Below are 20,372 nucleotides of genomic sequence, written 5' to 3'. Positions count from 1 at the left end.
GGGTTGACATGCCTTGAGTTGTTAGCAGACATCTCCTTCCTCAGAGCCTTGCAGGGGATGGCAGCTGGCTGAGAAGAAGAGTCCACTCAATGTTAGCTGCAATAATGTCTCTACTACTGGCTGCACAAACGTGAGCTCTGGTCCCCACAGCAGCCTGTGAAGTCCTGGAACCATCCCATTTTACAGATGAGCAAACAGGGGCTCAGGGAAGTGAAATAACTTGCTGAATCAGTTCCCTACCGCCGCCATAGCAAACTATCACACGCTTAGTGGTGCAAACACAACATGCATATATTCTCCGACAGTTCTACAGGCCAGAAGTCTGAAAAGCATTTCACTTGATGCAAATCAAGGCCAGTGATGGCCAGACCATCATCCCTCTGGAGGCTCTAAGGAATAATCTATTTCTTTGCCCTTTCTTGCTCCTGGAGGCTGTCCTCATTCCTTGGCTCACGCCTCCCCTGTCACATCATCTTTTCTGCCTCTGCTTCCCTCGTCCCCTTCTTCCTCTCCTGTAGTCTAGTTTCCTTCTGTCTCCCTCTTACAAGGATCCTTGTGATTACATTTAGGCCCACCTGATAATCTAGGGTAATCTCTCCATCCCAAGATCTTGTACTTAACCACAACTCCAAAGTCCCCTTTGCCATGTAAGTTACCATTCACAGGTTCCAGGGATTAGGACATGGACATCTTGGGGACCATTATTCAGCAACCACAGTGCCCAGAGCCACATAGTCAGTGAGTGACAGAGCTGGGACTCACACACTGGTATGTCTGATTGCAAAACCCATAATCTTTCTCTTAAAAAAATCTTATAATTACATAAGACATCAAAATATTTTTCTTTTAAAACTCAAAATGTTACAGGTAAAGCTAGTGCCTCTTTTGACAGCCCTCCCCCCAGTGCAATCTTGGCTCCTTCCCATCTCCAGAGATGTATTTGCTCCACTGGTTACCAGTTTAAGAGGCTGCCCACCAGAACATTTCTCATTCGTTTGCACGCATAGCTATCTACCCATAATAAACAAATGGCATTTTTACGTGTGTGTATATTATATGTTATCCTGCATTCTGTTCTTTCTACAACTTGGTCTTCCATCTAATAATATATCTTGAGGTTCCATATGGTGCTACGGATCCTATGGATGGCCCTCATCCTTTTTAACAGCTGCGTAGTATTCCATTTAACAGTCATACCATTACTTTTATATCCCTATTTCCATTTTCCCCAGTTTTCCACTGTACAAACATTCTTGTTTATGCCTCCTGGACCACATGTGGGGATGCTTCTCTAGGGTGGATACAGAGAATTGGAATTGGTGGGTGTTGGATTTTGAACTTTATTAATGCTTCAAAATTGCCCTCCAATAAAACTCAGGCTTTCCCTGTTACATTAGATTCTTGTGCAAGTGAAAAAGCATCCTAGGAAAACATTCTTCTGCCCAGACTTAAGTATCCATCATGGTGTCTCACCTGGTAAGCTTCTGAAGGAGCCTCCCTCACCTACTGGTATAGTTCCCACCTTGCCATTCCAAACCAGATTGGTCCAGGGAAACTTAGTGGGCAGGAATGAATGATTGGGGGTGTTTTCTTCAATTAACCATCTTCTTGTCTTCAAATTGTGCCTCATTAGAATGGGAGCCAGGAGACTGGGATTCTAGAATCCCCTCTGTTAGGGTTTCTTTGTGTCTCATACATATAAAACATTTTTCTATATTTAGCTTTTTTTCAATATGTTATAAAAATCCAACAGAATTATTTTTCAAATTTAACTGGGTGTCCTGCATTTCTATTTGCTCAATCTGGCAACTCTAAATTCAGCTGGCTTTCTTATTTGGAAGGCAAATAAGTCTAGAGGCTTCAAACACAATTGCATTCAGGTAACAGCTCTATTAGTTTACTAGGGTTGCTGTAACAAATACCACAGAATGGGTTACTTAAACACCAGAAATCTATTTTCTCACAATTCTGGAGACTAGAAGTTTGAGATCAAGGTGTTGGCAGGGCTGGTTTCTTCTGAGGCCTCTCTCCTTAGCTTGTAGATGGCTGCCTTCTCCCTTTGTCCTCACATGGTCTTCCCTCTATACCTGTCACTGTCTTAATATCCTCTTCTTATAAGGACACCAGTTTTATTGGACTAGGGCCAACTCATACTCATTTTAACTTAATTTCCTCTTGAAAGACCCTATCTCCAAATAAGTCACATTCTGAGGGTTAGGACTTCAGCATATGAATTCAGCCCTAACACCAGCTCTGGCACTTATCTGCTGAATTCATTCATTCTACAGCAGTTGATATTGAATAAAACCTACACAACATCAGACAGTGGCCAGGTTGTGGGGAGGAACAAGTGAATGAGGCAGACACATCCCCACTATTATGGATCTTACATTTTTGATGAAGACAGACGATCACCAAATATTACATAAACAGGAAAACAAGATATAAAAATAAGTGCTATGCTGAGAATTGAAATGTACAGATGAAATAGAGAATGCCTGGGGGCTACTTTAGCTAAGTTGGTCAGAGGAGGCCTGAGGAGGTGACATGTAAGCTGAGTCCTGAACATTCCAAGATCAGGGAATAGAGCGTTTCCGGCAGAGGGAATAGCTGCGCAAAGGCCCTGAGATGGGAATGAGCTTAAGGTGTTGAAACAGCAGCATTTCCTGCTCTGAAATCCTATGAGACTGTAAAAACACTTTTTATTATGGGATTTTTCAAACACATACAAAGTAAACTGAATAATACAAGGAACCCACATATGCCCATCATCCACCTTCAACAAGGATCAACATTCTGTCATTCTTTTTGCACCTTTGCTTCCCCAGTCCCCCAAATCCCCACTCAATCATTGCTTTTATAGTTTTTTTTAAGGTAAAATTTACATACATTGAAATACATGACTATTAAATGTAGGATTTTGACAAAATGACACAATCGTGTAACTCACATCTCCATACAACGTAGAATCTTGCCATTCACCCCAGAAAGTTCCCTCATAGACATTCCCAATCAATTCCTCTCCCCCCAGAGATGGGGGGGAGGAATATTCTGAATTTTTCCAACATGCATTAGATTTACCTCTTCTTGAACCTCATATAAATGGAATCATGCAGCATGTGCTCTTTTGTCTCTGATTTTTTGTTCTCAACAGATCTGTAAGATTCATCCATGTAATTGTTCATATTAGTATTTGTTCCTTTTACTTGCTGAGTCTTATTCCTTTGTGTAAATATGCTGCAGTCGATTTATTCATTCTCCTAGTGATGGACAGTTGGATTGCTTCCAGTTTGGGACTATTATGAATAAAGTTGCTATAAACTTTCATGTCCAAATCATTTTATGGATATATGTGTTCATTTCTCTTGGGTAAATGCTGGTTTATATGACTGATGTAAGTTTAATTTTATGAAATACAGTTAAATTTTTTTCTGCAGTGGTTGTACTTTTTACCCTCCCACCAGGAATGGGTCTTTGTAACTCCACATCCTCACCAACACTTGGTATTCTCACTCTTTTACAATTTCAGCCATTCTAGTAAGTATGTGGTGGTATCTCAATGTGATTTTATTTCACACTTTCTTAATAAACAATGACGTTGATTATTTTTGTACGCTGATTGGCCATTGAGATATCTTCTTTTTTGAAGTGTATTTTGCCTATGTTTTAAACTTGGCTATTGTGTCTCATTATTAGCAAGTTTTAGGAGTTCTTTATGTATTTTGGACAGAAGTTCCATGTCAGGTATATGTTTTGCAAATATTTCCCCCGTCTGTATCTTGCCTTTTCATTTTAGAAATATGTACACTTAAAAAATTATTTTGAAGACACTATTTTTATAGCAGTTTTAGATCCATAACAAAATCGGGCAGAAGGTACAGAGATTTCCCATATAACCTCTGCCTCATCGTATGCACATCCTCTATCATTATCAACATCTTGCGCCAAAGGGTGCCTTTGTTCCAAGGATGAACCTACATTGAGACATCATTACCACCCAACCTCCATAGTTTACATTAGGGTCCCCTCTCAGTGTTGTACATTCTACGGATTTGGACAAATGTATAATGACATATTTGTTCTTTTTAATGACGTCTTCTGAGGAGTAGAAGTTAATTCTGACGAAGTCTAATTTATCAATTTTTTCTTATATATTTATTGCTATCTATATCCCATCTAAGAATCCTTCACAGTATATCCACTTCTGCTTCAGACACAGGCTGTTACCTGGTGAAGTAAACCATTTCATTCTAGATAGTTCTGTACCCTCTGTGTGTCTGAACAACGTAAGTCACGACTCATCCCACCTCTCCCAGAATTTATCTGAATTGTCAGTACTGGACAAATATCCCATAATAGGGAGCAAATAGGAGAAAAATCCTTGTTCACCTGGAAGATTCATTGTTTAGGAGAAGACTCCAATCTGAGGAGTCAAGAATAAATATCCATCTAAGGAAGAAGCAGGAAAAAATATATATACATGCATATGTATGTATGTATTTGGAAATCAACATAGATTTTCATGTAGCTGAAAAGGGAACATTCTGAGATCGAAAATGGTTGTTTTGAGACGTTAAATAGGAAGAGTCAAATTTCTAAATATCCAGCAGAAGTCATAAACAGCTCATTTGGTGCATTAGAAAACATAGCCAATAAATAGAGGACTTGTGATGAATATGATGATCCCAACAAACAAACGAATAACATGGAGCAAAAAGTCATTCTATCACCAAAAGAAGCTCTGTTAGTATTTTGATATATTTATATTCATTGATGTAAATACAAACATATCCCCAAGTTTCTTCATTGGCCTGTGTGTACAAAGGAAGTCACATTAACTCAAATACAGCTGCCTTTTGCCACCATCTGCTAGTCTTCCCCTTGCAAGGCTTTGCTGAGTTATCTCCGGGGTCCCCCGCGGAGGGTCTCCCGCAGGCTCTCCATAGGGCCCTCACGTGGTGCTTTTCCATGCCCAATGCACTGTGCCCTGTTTCGGGACCATCTCAAAGACAGTGCCCACTCCAGGCATTCATGGAATTTATCAAACGCTGACTCAGCAGTAGCTTAATGTGAACAATTGTGACAGTGCCCTCTTTACCCTGTGTTGTAATGCCCTGGGATATAAAGAATACCCTGACCCTAAAATGTGCAGAGCCGGCCCTCCATATTCCTGGGTTCCGCATCCACGGATTCAACCAATGGATTTTCCAGCCGCAGTTGGTCGAATTTGTCAACGCAGAACCCGCGGATACAGAGGGCCGACTGTACAACGCCATTTAATATAAGGGACTTGAGCATCTAAGGATTTGGGTATCCACGGAGCCTGGGGGAAGAGGAGCAGTCCTGGAACCAATCCCCCTCGGATACCGAGGGACGACTGTACTTGCTGTTCCCTCTGCCTGGCAAACTCCTAACCCAATGAGACCCAGTTCACATGTCACATTTATGGGAAATCTTCTCTTCATCTCTCATTCACACAATTAGGAGAAAAATCAAGTTGCCCAGACTGTAGAGACAAACAGACCCGGCCTTAGTCTTCTCTCCCCTTCAGCAGCTTGTGTCCGGGACCATCTCCCTTGTCTGGAAACAGAGCCCACAGGGGGACGTTCCTCAGAAGCAGGTTGGCAGGTTAATGAGATGGTGTGCGAAGAGGGTAGCAGCACCTTGGGCCAGAGTAAGCAGCTATCAGAGAGTATTGAAAAGGACATTCGAGCAGTTTAAGGACCTTAAACTGATGACATACGGACCAGATGCAGCACTTGGATAGGTTTTGTTGGGACCACACAGAGTTTACTTTAAAAATGGAATTAGTTAACATCCTAAAACATGGGAGGTTTAAACCTTCAAGCGATGTGCCCTGCCGAGCAACATCACTAGCACCACCAAGAGTGGATTCTGGCTCCTCTTGAGAACTCGTCTTAAAGAGATGGCACCCTGAGCCTGTACCCTTTTAAGACCCTGATCACTTACAGTCCCCTTTCAATGGGGTCTGGGTACCATGCTCCACCTACATAGTAGGTAGCTTCCCTTCTTCCTGACACTGGTGGGCCCCTGACCCACTAGGTGCCCAGTCCCAAGATACAGCTCTTCATAGACACTGTTCCCGCCCTGGGGAGGTTCATTCGATGGACCTTTAGTCCCCCGTCTTCTGCCCTCCCACTGCACCCTGTATTCCTCACCCTGTCTGCATCCCCTCTTACAGGCCCTGAGCGCCTCCAAGACAGAGATGATAAGCCTCTGTTTGTGAACTGATTGAAGTCTTCAAAATTTTTAAAAATTCATCTCTTCCCCAGTGATCAGTCTCAGGAAAGACCAAAACACACAAGAATTGCAGGAGCATGAAAATGATTCTTAAGAACACATGATAAAACAGGGTCAAGGTCAAAAAAGATGACGCCCTTCCCCCAATGCCATCTTCTGCCCAGGCCACCCCACACTCCTGGTTGGCCAGGTTCTTCATTTACAGTGGCCATGGCTCCTGATCTAAATATTCACTACTTCCTCTAACCAGGGTAATTATTACTCATGGAGACAATAGGACATTATATTTGGATTAGAACAGCCCTGGTAATTCCAGAGGTGCAGATCCTGTTACTATTTTTTTTTTTTTAGGACAATAAACAGCACCCATCGGAGACTGGCACAAGTTTAAAAGCCTGGCGAAATCCATTGTTTGTGTGAAACAATAAAACTTCTCATTTACAGCGCATGCTACCTGGTGATATGGGGAAAAATGGTTATCTTAGCAATTCTCATAATAATGATAACTTAGAAACAGCCTGAAACCTGGTCAGTAAGAGAATTGATAATTCAACAGTAATGTTTATGCAGTGGCTTACTACCATCAATGATAATGAATTAACTAGAGCTACCAAAAACCATGCTCAATGTGAAAAGCAAACAGCATCAAGATGTAAATACTATGGTGTCATTTATATAAAGTTTAAAGACAGCAAAACTCAAAGCTGTATAGTTTTAGGGACCTAGCTGTCTATGGTACACAAGCCTGGGAATGACGCATAGCATGGCCACCTTGAGAAGGTGGGAATTCGTCCAATCAGGGCGGGGTGCACAGGGAGAGCCAATCATGTCTGAAGTGGTTTACTTCTCTAAAAGAATACCTGAAGCAAATTAAAGCAAAACGTTGGATTTGACAGTGCTATATGGTGGCTAATGAATGTTTATTGTATTATTGCCTACACCATAATGCATGCTTAAATTCTTCAAAATAAATAAAAAGAAACTTTAATTCATCACCTGCTATGTATCAGATTATGTTATATGTATCACTCACCTTTAATTAAAATAACTTGTGTTGAAGTTATTTCTATCTCTATTTTACAGATGAAGAAACTGAGGTTTTGAGGCATTCTGCGACTTGCCAAGGCCAACACGGCTGGTAGCTGGGTTTCCAGACTGCCTTTAATTCTAAAATGCACATTCTTTTCACTACAGCCACAGACCTTCAGGATGGACTGCTTTCTTGAGCATGTTTCCCATGGTAAACTCTCCTCCTCTTCCTTCTTCATCCCCCCCCACCCCGTAACACTCTGCCTCCCAGAAACAGGTACTGCCTTTCCTTCAATATCCCTATCATTTGCCTGGCAGGGCCGGCCCCAGTTCAGGCCCACAGTGACCAGGATGTGCCTCTGGCTTAAGAGCAAAGAGTCTCAACACGTCTGGGCTCTTTCCAGATCCTCTAGGGCAGGCTGTCAGGATCCCCTGCCTCCTGGGCACTGGGAGGCTTTGTCTGAAACCCATGGGTTATTGGTAAGGCCATTGACCTTACTCAACCCTGGTCGTGGATTCTCTCTCATTTTTCTCAAATCCTCTTAGGAACAGGGCAACAGACTCCCCTGTCCTTGTCCCATCTGTCGCAGTCCTAGTTTAGATCGCATCCTCACTCACCAGGCTACGTCCTTATCGATCTTGTCTCTGGTCTTACCGTCTCCAGTCCAAAACCCATACTGGTGACCAGAATGATCATTCAGTCACTCAACAAACTTTTACTGAGGACACATTGTGTGTCTTGAGTTTCACCGGTTGAGAACATATATAGTCAGTCCCTGCGAATAACTTAAAGCATAATAGATCTAAAATGTATCTTGGAAGGTCATGACACTTTCTTGCTTAAAAATGCTCAGTGACTTCTCAGGCCCATGGACCAGACCTTCTGTTGGAGGTTCCTGGGAACAGGTATTTGGTAAGCTCCCTAGGTGACTCAAACACTACCGTTTGAGAATGCTGGCCTAGGAATAAAGCCCAAGGCTCTTGGATTGGATTTGACGAAAAAGAAAGCAGAGCCCATATAGGGGTTTTTCCAGCAAGACAGCTGTGACGTCACCATGACTATCATTTACATTCCACACCACCTGATTTGCGTCACGCTGAGGTGGCTGCTGTGGCAGTGATGACCTGTGACCCCCAGCCTGCTGGGTCGCTCCAGCACCACGTGCTGTGCACTAATGAGATGGAATTCTTTTAAGATAAAATGTCACAAAAATCATTCTAGGTCAATACTCTGGTTTGGCTGATTCCAGTGTCAAGATGTCTGAATGAATGACCTACTTGAGATCCCTCTGAATGGGCTCTGCTCACGCACACCTCTGAGTCCCCGCAGATGCTTATCCTTCTGCCTAAAATGCTTATCCTCTTCCTTTGTTTCCCTGGGAGCCTTCTATTCATTATCAAAGTTGTCTCCTCTGAGCAGCATTCCTAGCTCTCCCCTCCCTTCTTTTTACCCCCATAACATATTAGGGCTTTCTTTTTTGTCATCTGAATTACAGGCTGCAGTAAGAAAGACACTGCGTTCATCTTTATCCTGGAATTTCACTGGTTCCAGCCCCATCTGCTCATTCAAGCATTTGAATCCCTGCAGGGGATCATGGAATATTTGGGCATATTCTATTTTACTAGACTCTTGGTCAAATTCTTCTTTACAGTTTCAAAGCTCCCCTGAACAATATTCATACAACTTGTCCCTCCTTATTTGAGAAAAAGATGGCAGCAAACACTTTTAAGACTATTGATAATTATTCTCAAGTAAGCCACAGTGAGATACATGTACACATTTTCCAGAAAAATAAATTCACATGTGTGCAATAAGCATAATGTCTGATGTTTGCAAAGTCCTCATGAGAAATGTTTGTTTAAAAGCATGCAGTTAACCCAAATGTCCCTCCATTAATAAATGGATAAGCAAAAGCAGGTCTATCCCTACCATGGAATATTATTCAGCCATAAAAAGGAATGAAGTACTGACTCATGCTGCAACATGAATGGACCTTGAATACATGATGCTGTGTGAAAGAAGCCAGTCACAAAAGGCCATATATTGTATGATTCCTCCATAAAGACAGAAAGCAGATTCATGGTTGCCAGGGTCTGGTGGGGAGGGGGAATGGGGAGTGACCATCTGATAGGTACAGGATTTCTGTTTGGGGTGATGAAAATGTTCTCAAATTAGGTAGTGGGGCTGTTTGCACAACCCTGTGAATATACGAAATACCACTAAATTGTATATTGTACAAGGGTGAATTTTATGATATGTGAATTATATCTCAGTTTAAAAAATCATTCAGCTCCTAAATTGCTACTAAAGTATAGCGAGACAGCTGCTGATTAAGTGTGCCTGAAATGTAGGAATGGCCCCCAAATTAGATGTCTTTGCTGCCAACCATGACTGTCCCAGGAGAGGATACAAGAAGGTGCAGAACACCTCCCTGTTTTGAAGAAGACTCCTGGTTGTGGGGGAAAATACCAGGTTCAGACTCCGCCCTCTCCCCCCCACCACCCCCGCCCTGGGCCAAAGTGGAAAGGGCTCAGATAAGTTCAGCAATATGAAAAAGAAGAAATCTCAAAAGCAGAGGAATAGAATTAGAGTGACCACATGTCCCATTGGCCCGGGACAGACTCATTTTACACCTGCTTTCCCAGCGTTAACTACTAAAATTGTCCCCTGCTGTTCTCTAAATTATAGGCTTGGATGATAAATTATTTGGTCACCCCACCTAAACCTGTGGGGGAAACAGTTGTGTGTTAGGTAATGTCTCATTGAGTATAAAATAAAGGGCAATGGAGTCATTCATTGACTATCTCTGAGTGTCTCTTTGTTTTGAAACTTCTGTTGTCAGTGCTTATATCATAAGAACCAAAAGTAGGCAAAGCCTAGAAAGGGAGCCTCCTTCATCTTAGCAAGTACCTGAAACAAGTCTCCAAGGAGTGGGAGTGGGAGAGTAGTCTTACCTGCACAGCAAATTAATGCTGCTTCTATATTCCGTCGACTACTGCCTCTATGAGAAAGACTGCTTCGCTGGTGTCCCTTGATGTGCACCAACTTCTGTCCTGTTGGGATGACAATTCCCATTACCTCCTCCAGCCACACATGCTCTCAGCCCTCACGATGCCATAAGGATGCAGCAACCCTCTGTTCAGAGGCTTCCTAGAGCCATCCATGCTGTGGTGTTTAGAAAGATGATTCTCTGTATCCCTACACTATTCCCTGGACTGGGACCAGTTCAGCTACCGGCTGCCTCTCACTAGCCAGAACAATGAAGACTGTCTGTTCTTCAAGCCCCGTAGTAAAATCTGCTTTCTCTCCAAGACTTCCTCCTCCCTTACAAGAATCTTCTCTTGGGACCCAACATCCTTCCCTGAAATCTGGCTTCCATAGCTCCCTGGGATACCACCTTCATCAGCAACATCCATGTGGGTCTGAACCCATTGTGGCCGTGGTTCAGGTTTCATTCCCAGAAGAGGAGAAAAGATACAAACAGATGCTTAATGGAGAGGGTCATTGCTGAACTCCTGACCAGATGTGCTTGCCTCTTGGCTCTGGCTGAGGAGCCCTGGAATATATATTCATTCTGTTTTATGTGTTGATGCACCTGTCCACTCTGCACTACCATGAGCCCCTTGACCATATATTCCCTGTACCCACAACCTAGTGGAGTGCCTGGCATAAAAAGTTGCTAAGGAATGTTTGTTGAATGAATGCACTTGTTGAAACTGGCCTAATAATCTCAGCCTCCTCCACCAAAAACGCACAACTCTGGATTTAACTAACCAACAGCTTCAACTTCATTGGAAGTTCTGTTAACTGTTGAGAGAGAAGGGTTGAGTTTTATGATTGATTTTAATTCACAGAAGTTAGTAAATCTCTTCTATAATCTTTAGTTGAAAAGGAGGAGAACCCAAAATGTGGTATGCCTGGTCTGAAGAAGTGAGCTCTAAATCCTACTCATGGGTTGAATGAGTAGGATTCATGAGAGATGGAGTTTTAACCCCATTTATCACTGAACACCAAAACCAAAAACCATGACTTATGAGTGATATATTCCATTTCTTCTGCTTGACCTGGAAATGCCTAAAGAGAATATTAAAGTTTAAGAAAGGATGAACTGCTGACCACTGAGAGCCAACTGGTAAAAACAAGTCATTCACCTTTTCCCTCTTCTGGGAGAAACAACTATCTATTTAGTTTTGCTTTATTTTGATTTGTTGGGTGGGCAACTGGCTAATGCTCATATAGAGAGGAGTGAGATCCATATTGTAGTTGATGCCTATTGTTTCAATCATCAAACATGATTTATAAAAGTTATAAAAATAGTCTATCATATATACCCATTTCTACTCTTTCTATTGTTTCTTCTTCCTTCCTGATGTTCAGATTCCTCCTTTTATCAGCTCCTTTCTGTTTAAAGAACTTCCTTTAGCTAATCTTTAAGCTAATGAAAATTTTTTTTAGTTTTATTTCATGTCAGAATGTTATTCTTCTTCATTCCTGAAGGATAGTTTTACCAGATATAGAGCTTGCAGTTGACAGTTCTTTTCTTTCAACACTTGAAAAATATTGCACCACTTCCTTCTGGCATCCAGATGAGTAATCTGCTGTCATTTAATTGTGTGTCATTCAGATGTGTTCCTATAAAGGTGTTGTTTTTCTCTGATTGCTTTCAAGAACCTTCTTTTCTTATATGTTTTGTTTCTTTCTTCTTTCTTTCTTTCATTTTCAAAAGTTTAATTATTATGTATCATAGTGTGGATTTACTTGGATTTATCTTTTTTGGGATTTTCTTGGCTTCTTGGATCTGTAGATTTGTGTCTTTCCCCCAATTTGGCAAATTTTCAGCTAGTATTTCTCTGAATATTTTTTCAATCCCATTTTCTCTGTTTTGGGATGCTATTGATGCTAAAGTTGGATTATTTGTTATTGTCCCATAAGTTCCTAAGTCTCTGATTCTTTTTTTAGTCTATTTCCTCTTTGTTCTTTAGATTGGGTGAATTTTATTTTTCTTTTCTCACATTTACTGATTCTATCCTTTGTTATCTACACTCTCCTATTGAGCTCACCCAGCAAGGTTTTATTTCTGTGATTGTATTTTTCTGTTCCTTAATTTCCATTTGGTTATTTTTTATAACTTCTATTTTTTTGCTGAAATTTTCTGTTTTTCTTTTCATGTGTTTCAAGAGATTGTGTGACTGATTGTTAAAATATTTTTATGACAACTAGCTACTTTAAAATCCTTGACAGAGAATGCCAACATCTGATTCATGTCAGTTATGGGTGTCTATTTATTGTCTTTTCTCATTTAATTTGTGATTTTTGTGGTTCTTTGTATAACAGGGGGGGGTTTTAAAAATTGAATTCTGCACACTTTTGTATATTTTCCTCGGAGACTCTGGATCCTACATAATTCTTTTATTTTAGCAGGCAGTCACTGTGTTTAGGTTCAGCACATGTGTTTATCCTACTTTTGTGTGCTGTAGTTCCAATGGCAGTTTAATTTTCAGAGCATTTGTAGTATTATTTTAGTCTTCTTGATTTATCTGGTACCACTGGGGCTTACACTAGTCCCTGCTGGGGCTGTCTGTGGGAACAGAAAGGATATCCCAGGACCTGGCCAGTAGCATGCCTCTTGATGGGGAAACTGCGATGGGATTCCCCCTACTACTGTCTCCTGGCTGCCCAGTGCCTCTTGGCAAAGGAGGAGAATCCTGTACTTACAAGGACAAAGACGCTTCCTGGGCCAGGCTGCCTGCTGTAGCTGGGTCTCTCTTGCCAGCTCCTCCCACCTTCCTCTGGATCTCTCAGTGGAAAAGGGTGTCCCAGGCCTTGCAGGGAAAGAGAGTTCTCCCTTATCCTCTTGCATCTGGCAAGGGTCCCAATCAGTCTCTGTACTGGTGGTGTCAGGCTCACTTGATGTTGTTAGAGGGACCCCCCTTTTGATCCAGGATGGAATGAACCTAGCCTGGCTGCCTTCTGTTGCTATGATGGAGGTTGGGAAATGCCAGGTCCAGGTGACCTTCCTCTGTTGGGTGGTGGAGATACAAGATGCCCTGAACCTGTGCTGTTCCTCCACTCCTGGGATTCCAAACCAGCTCATCTTCTTTTTTATCACCTTTCAGAGTTCTCCTTTGGTGGCTGTAATAGTAGTCAGGGTTCTTGAGAGAAACAGAACAGGATGGATGGACAGATAGATAGATAGATAGATAAATAGATAGACATCCTATATAAACATATCCTCTCTCTGTATATATAGATAGATATATAGATATATTTATTTTTGTAGAGAGAGAGATGTATATATGTGGATAGATAGATAGGTACAGAGATAGAGATAAAAGTATAGATATCTCTATCTCTGTGTGTATGGAGAGAGAGAGAGAAAGAGATCTTAAGAAATTGACTCACACGATTGTGGAGGCTTGAAAAGTCCAAAATCTACAGGGTAGGCTGGCAGGCTGGAGACTCAGGGAAAAATTGCCATTCAAATCCAAAGGCTGTCTGCTAGAAGTATTCCTTCTTGCTCAGGGAAAGTCCGTCTTTGTTCTATTAAGGCCTTCAACTGATGGTATGAGGCCTATACATAGTGGAAGACAATCTGTTTTACTCAAAGTCCACCAATTTGTATGCAAATTCAAAAAACATTCAAAAAACAACTTCACTGAAACATCTAGAATAATGGTTGACCAAATATTTGGACACCATGACCCAGCCAAGGTGACACGTAAAATCAACCATCACAGTTGTCTCGGGCCATTTTCAAGGTTTATAGGTATACTTAGCAGGAAAGAGCAGGGGAAAATATGTCTATACTCTCTCGGCTGGACTGGAAGGTAAGAAACACTGGAAAGGCAATTTGTAGGGAGGGGGAATGAAGCCGACCCACAGAGGGAGACAGGGATGAGCACGAGTGAGGGAGTGAGTTCTTTCCTGGGAGCATCTGTGTCCCCAGCCCAGCTGCCCCTGCCTTTACTGAAACTTGGTCCTCCAATCACTACTTAGATGCTGGTAGCCTGTAAAGTGCCCCCCACTTTTTTGTTTAGTTAGTTTCACTTGGGTTTCTGTCACTTCCAATCAATTATAGAGCCTGGGAGGATCAATTAAAAAGAAGTTGCTGCCTGGCTCAAAGGCTCAGCTATCCCAGCAGCTGGTCATCTTCTCCTGATGTTAACCCTGTTTTGCTCCCTGCAGAAAATAGTGTTGAGGTGGAGAATGAGCCCTTTGCTGTGCTGGGGGTGGATTCCCCACAATCAGGCTGAATCAGGGACTTTCTCAAAGGAGAGAAGATCAGTCTAGGAGAGCAGTCATTGGGGCCCTGTCTGCTGACTAAATTAGGGCTGTTCTAGGGCACAGGATCAAGAGACGAGGATCCAAAATAGGTCAAGGTGTCACCATAAAGTGGCAATGCAGAGTTCAAATTTCTTGAGCATGGCGATTTATGGGTAGAACATCTGTCCAGACTATAAATCTGCAAGTTTATTGACAGAGTCATATTATCCTCAGTGCCCCAATCCACAGCTTCAATTGCTGTGAGGTCGCTCTGAATGCATCATAAGAATTTTTCAAATATCTTCAACTTTGAACCCAGGGCTATTGGATTTCCTTTGACTGCAAAGCCAATATCAGTCGCTTTGCCCAGGAAAAACTGTGCATGAGAAAATATCCCCAAACCAGCTGAGTCCTTGTAACCAGACTTGCTTCTGATGAGGTGAAAAACCATTTGGAAATGGAGCCTTTCAGACTGTGCTTGACAATTGAACATTTACGTTTCAGCTGAAAACACCGAAGGGAAAAGGGGGGAAAAAAACCAGATGTCCTTCTCCAGAAGAAAAAAAAAAGGAGAGAGAGAGAGAAAAAGAAAAAACACACCACTCTAACCTCAACTTTATTTGCATATTATACATTTTCTATATTTTATTTTATAAAAACCGTCAAGCCCCAACCGCAAGATTTCATAGATAAGAGGAAAAAGCCGGACTTTGCTTAATTCAATATTTTAGAGAAATGCTCTTATGGGCAGTGAGCAAATGGCATCCCAGCCAGACCAAGACTGCTGACGACTCTGAAAAATGTGACCGTGATTCACACTGGGACACCACATCTCATAACACACCGCTTGTGCGAGAGGCTGTAATTACGAAATGTTTGTATTAAGCAACGTGGGTGCCGAAATACAGATGTTCCTCATTGACTGTAATTGGACCTGACGTGGCTTTGGCCTGCTTTATAACAGCTGCCGGAACATGCAGCCCGCTTCAGCCTGGTCCTCTGAAGGCCTCTGTTTCATATCACCTTTATGGGGGGTGGGGGCGGGCTGGGGGCGGGAGAGGACTGTACATTAGCGCTGGGCCCTCCTCCGTCCCAGAGCTTGGTGAAAATGCCTTTCAGCCTGCTTTGAGGGGCACTCTTCTCAGGGGCTGACTGTGCAATTTTATTCAGCAATTTCTCTTTTTATTTAAAAGGGAAGGTCTTTTTGGATGTTCCCTCCTCTCCCACGAAGACTGAGTGAAGGTGCCATTTGTTTTCATGCTACTTCATAATGTGTCCAAGATGTGCTGTCTCCTAAAACACATCAATGAAGAAAGCCCTTCTCTGAAGCTTGTGCTCTCTCTACCCACTGGCTTCCACTCCACTGCACACCCTTGGAGTCCTCAGATGCAAAAGGCCATCCTCCTAGAAGCGTTAATAATTGACACACACGTACTGCACACCTACTGTGTGTAAACTCCGCCGTGAATGGAAAACTAAGATAAACACATGCAGACCAGCTGTGGCTTAGTGTGTAGGAACCTATTTCCCATTATTTAGAAAGAAAAGGATGGGGGCATTGGTTGAACATCTCTTCTGCCCCAGGTAATGTTCAGAAGGTCACAAAGGCCCACCTAGGCTCAAGGGGAGGAAACAACTCCACCACTCAGTGATGGGAGTGACATTGGCACATGGGAAGAAGAGCCTTCCAGGTGGAGGTAGTGAGGACAGGGGTTCAAAGGATGGGCTTTGGAATCACATTGCCTGGAGTCACCCAGCTTAACCACTGGGATACATGATCTGGGCAATATTGACCTCAGTTTCCTTATCTGTAAAAGGAACTCTAATTGTATAAAGCTCACAAGGATTTGGGTGAGACAGGATATAAATGAGTTGCATATAAAGCCTTTACTGCAGTGTTTGCCATATAGAAAAATTACAAGTGTTCAATAAGGCTATCCTCAACATTAAAACTATATCCCTAAAAATATTGTGAAATATGCTTAGAGGCATGGATCTATCTACCTACCTCTGTATATGTATGTATGTATATATGTACATATGTATATATGTATGTTAGGTACATGTATGTATCTACCTACCTATTTGTTGAGCCTCAAGGAAAGATCTAGTTATTCTGGTAAAAGAAGAAACCATCACTTATATATTGATTTAAAATGAATGGATCTTTAAATTAAAATGAGATTCTATTCAAGGTAACATGAAAACACATTTTTACAAAGCAAATGAACCAAGACTTTAGAGGCATACAAGAGAGATACAAAGGTTAGCGTGAAAGTAGGAATCATACAACCTAGGTTATATGGAAAGATGCAGTCAGACCTTCCTGGGTCTGGTGATTTTTTTTTTCCGAGACCCGCCATCCATCCACTGAATCTCCCTGCATTCCTGCTTTCCTTACAGCTCTGCCCTTTGACCCCTCTCTTCCACTTATCTATTGTTGGGTAAAAAACCACCAAAACTTAATGATAAATGATACCAACAGTCATTTATTTTGCTCACCGTCTGAAATTTGGGCAGGGCTCAGTGGGGTTAGCTCTATTCTGCTCCTCCTGGTGTCAGCTGGGGCAGCTCAAAGGCTGGAGTGATTTGGAGACTAGGGGCTGGGGCCATCTGAAGACTCACTGGCTCACTTACTCTCCCATCCTGTGGTTGGTGCTGGCCTGTCTGTGTCGCTGCCTAACTTCCTTGCATGACGGTGACTAGATTCTTAGAGCAAGGATCACAGGAGGACAAGGAAGAAGAGCATTGCATTTTAATACCTTGCCTTGAAAGCCACAGTGTCTTGTCCACCATATTCCATTGGTTAAGATGGTCACATAGGTTCAAAGGGAGGAAACACAGAGCTCACCACTCAGTGGTAGTAGTGACAATGGCACATTGGAAGAAGAGCCTATGGGATGGGTTCTTTTGAAATACAATTTATCATACACTCTTCTTTTAGACACACTTTTAAAAAACTTTCAAACCCAAATCTTTAGACCTGAAGCTGCATGTATTTCCAGGGCATTCCTATTTTGTTTGCTTTTTGATAAGCATTTATTAGAAATCCTTGCCCTTGAGGAACTCAGTCTAGTGGGAGAAGCAGATAAGTAAACAGATGACAAAACAGTAGGCAGCAAGTGCTTTATTGGGGGGAATCAGAGGAAAAAGATAAAGTTCTGCACACGTGATTCTAGAAGTACCAACTGAGTAACTGCCACAAGGTTACACATCTAGGAAATGGCAGAGCCAAGGTTCACAACCAGGTCTGTTTGATATCAAAAGCCAAGGTCATTAACCCCAGAAAGTCAAGCAGGTTCCTCACCTCCATCAGCAGCTTCCAGGCTCTTTGAACCCTAATGAAGTGACACAGCAAGACCACCTATGTGAAGAGAGGTGAGCGCCCATCCCTCTATCTCCTACCCATTTCTACCTTCTACCCCCACTTATACATAAGGAAACCAAGCTCTAGAAGCAGTTGCCATCTGAAGATCCAAGGAAGCTTAGGCATGGAACTTTGGTTACCATGTTGCTTGTGGATAGGGAATGGTGTGTGGTTTCTGTTGCTTTGCTGAAGACAAATGCTGAAAAATGACTCTGCTCATTAGGGAGAAAGCATGTTTGCTATTAAGACTCTGCCCAAACAAATGAAAAAAGACCAGATATTGAAGCAATGAGTTGAATTATCATTGTTATTAATTCAGGGAAGGTGGGCAAATCCCTTTAACCAGTTATTACAGGCAGAAGGACTTTTGGACTTGATGATCTAGACACTTGACTCAATTCTCCATTTTGTTTGAAATACACAGATGTTCTCTTTCTATACCCACAAGGATAAAGTGGTGGATTGAGGGAATTTTCAAGTAATTTCAGCAACGAAAAGTTTTATCCATTAGTGTATGTATTTGACAAATATTTATTGAGTGTCCAATATATGCTAAGGACAGTCAGTGATAGATGCTGAAGATGGAACAGTAGAAAAGGCATAGACCCTTTCTTCAAATTTTCACAATTTATTGCAGATAACTACGAAAGAGGCTGGTTATCTGTTCACTAAACCTGTTTTATTTTTCTCCTGGGTGCACAGCTGGACTCTGTTTCCCATTCTGCCTTGCAGCTGGGTGAGGCCACGTGACCAGGTTCTGCCAATGCAATGTGAATGAAAGAGATTTGTACCACTTCAAATCTCACTCCATGAAATTTCCTACATGCTTCTCTATCCCACCTCTTTCACTGACTGCTGATTGGGTGTCTACACCCAGGAAGGTCCTGGAAGCCATCAGTTGCAGAGGTAGGGCTTTTGTAAGTTGGGTCCTTGAATGGCTGACCGCATGGAGCAAATCACCCTCCTAGCCCTGGCTGATGATTAGATTTTACAAGAGTGCGAAATAAATTTCTGTTGTGTTAAGCCACTGAGATTTGGGGATACATCTGTTGAAGCAGTTAGCACTACCTTAGTTAATACTCCAGACAGTTGCAATGCAGTTAGGAGAGTGTTGTAATGTGGGTATATGAAAGATTTTGTAGAATAATGAGTGGAATTACCTCCTTTTGAGACCGAAAGATTTGAACAATTTTCCATCAAATTGAATGAGTTGTTGGGTGTTGGTGGAGAGGTTGTGTCAGAGAAGACTCCTCAAAAGAAAAGATGACATTTGAAGTGTACCTTGAAGAGGGAATTGTATAGTTACAAGGATGGAGTGAGGGAAGGGCATCGTAAGCAGGGGGAACAGCCTATGAACAGACTTTGGGTCTGAAAGTGCATGGCATATTCAGGAAATGGCAAGTTTTCCTGAAGGACTAGAATTTAATCTGCCCAGTTGAGACAGGAGGGAAAGAGGTTAGGAAAAGAGGTTGAGACCCTGAAATACAGAGTCATGAATGGCATGGTAGAATCTACCTGAAGATAATGAGAAAGCAGTGAGAATTTAAAATAACAAAGAAGGGGATAAATAAGATTGGTTCTTTGTCTTATTAAGATAACACTAGTATCTGGGTAGCGTGAATTAAAGTAGAAAGAGGTATTTAAAGGAATTGAATTATCTTAATTCAGCACTTTACTTTTTCCATGCTTACATGTCCATAAGACAGAAAATGATTTTACAATTCAGTTAAATTGAGGAGTGGGTGGGAATGGTCAATTCAATATTTAAACCAACTACAAAAAATTGTTTGGCATAAAGTTAGCAAGACGTTTTGATTTGCGGGTGGTTAAACTTAACCCTGGTGGAGTCCGTATTTTATTGACTCTTTGGCAAAGCATGTTTTTGAGAAAAATGGGCCTCGCAACTTTCACATGAAACTGGAGGATTTCTTGGCCATCTAATCATTTCTGCTAACTTGAGTTTCAATACTTTTATGTAAAGGAATCGAAAACATTTAAATCAAATTTCCTTTTAAGGAGACATCAACTTGAAAATGATGGGAAAAGTGGATTGGCAAAATGTGTTAAGGGACTTGGTGGACTAAAATTATTTGGGGGAAAAATAGATATTTTGAAAGGTTCATGGTGAAAGCAAAACATAAGAGAGTTCACCTAAGCCCCGATCCAAATGCCAAGAAATCCAATCCTGAGACCACTACCTTTCCTTGAATTTCAATATCATCATCTGAATCCCAAAGGTAACTCTAATGATTTTGTTCAGTTGGAACTGATTTTTCTCATCTACTCTTCACTGTGTGAGGATTAGCAGCCAAGCAAGAATCCCATTTTTTGAGACTCTCTGTAGTAAGCAGCCTCCAAGGTAGTCCCCAGTGGTCCCCGTCTTCTGGTTCACACTCTTGTGCAGTGGCCCCTCCCATTGTACCAAGGTTAGTCTGTGTGACCAAGAGCAGA

This window comes from Balaenoptera borealis (genome assembly GCF_965194805.1).
Source record: "Balaenoptera borealis genome assembly, chromosome: 2".
Lineage (NCBI taxonomy): Eukaryota > Metazoa > Chordata > Mammalia > Artiodactyla > Balaenopteridae > Balaenoptera > Balaenoptera borealis.
Note: the sequence above shows the minus strand (reverse complement) of the source record.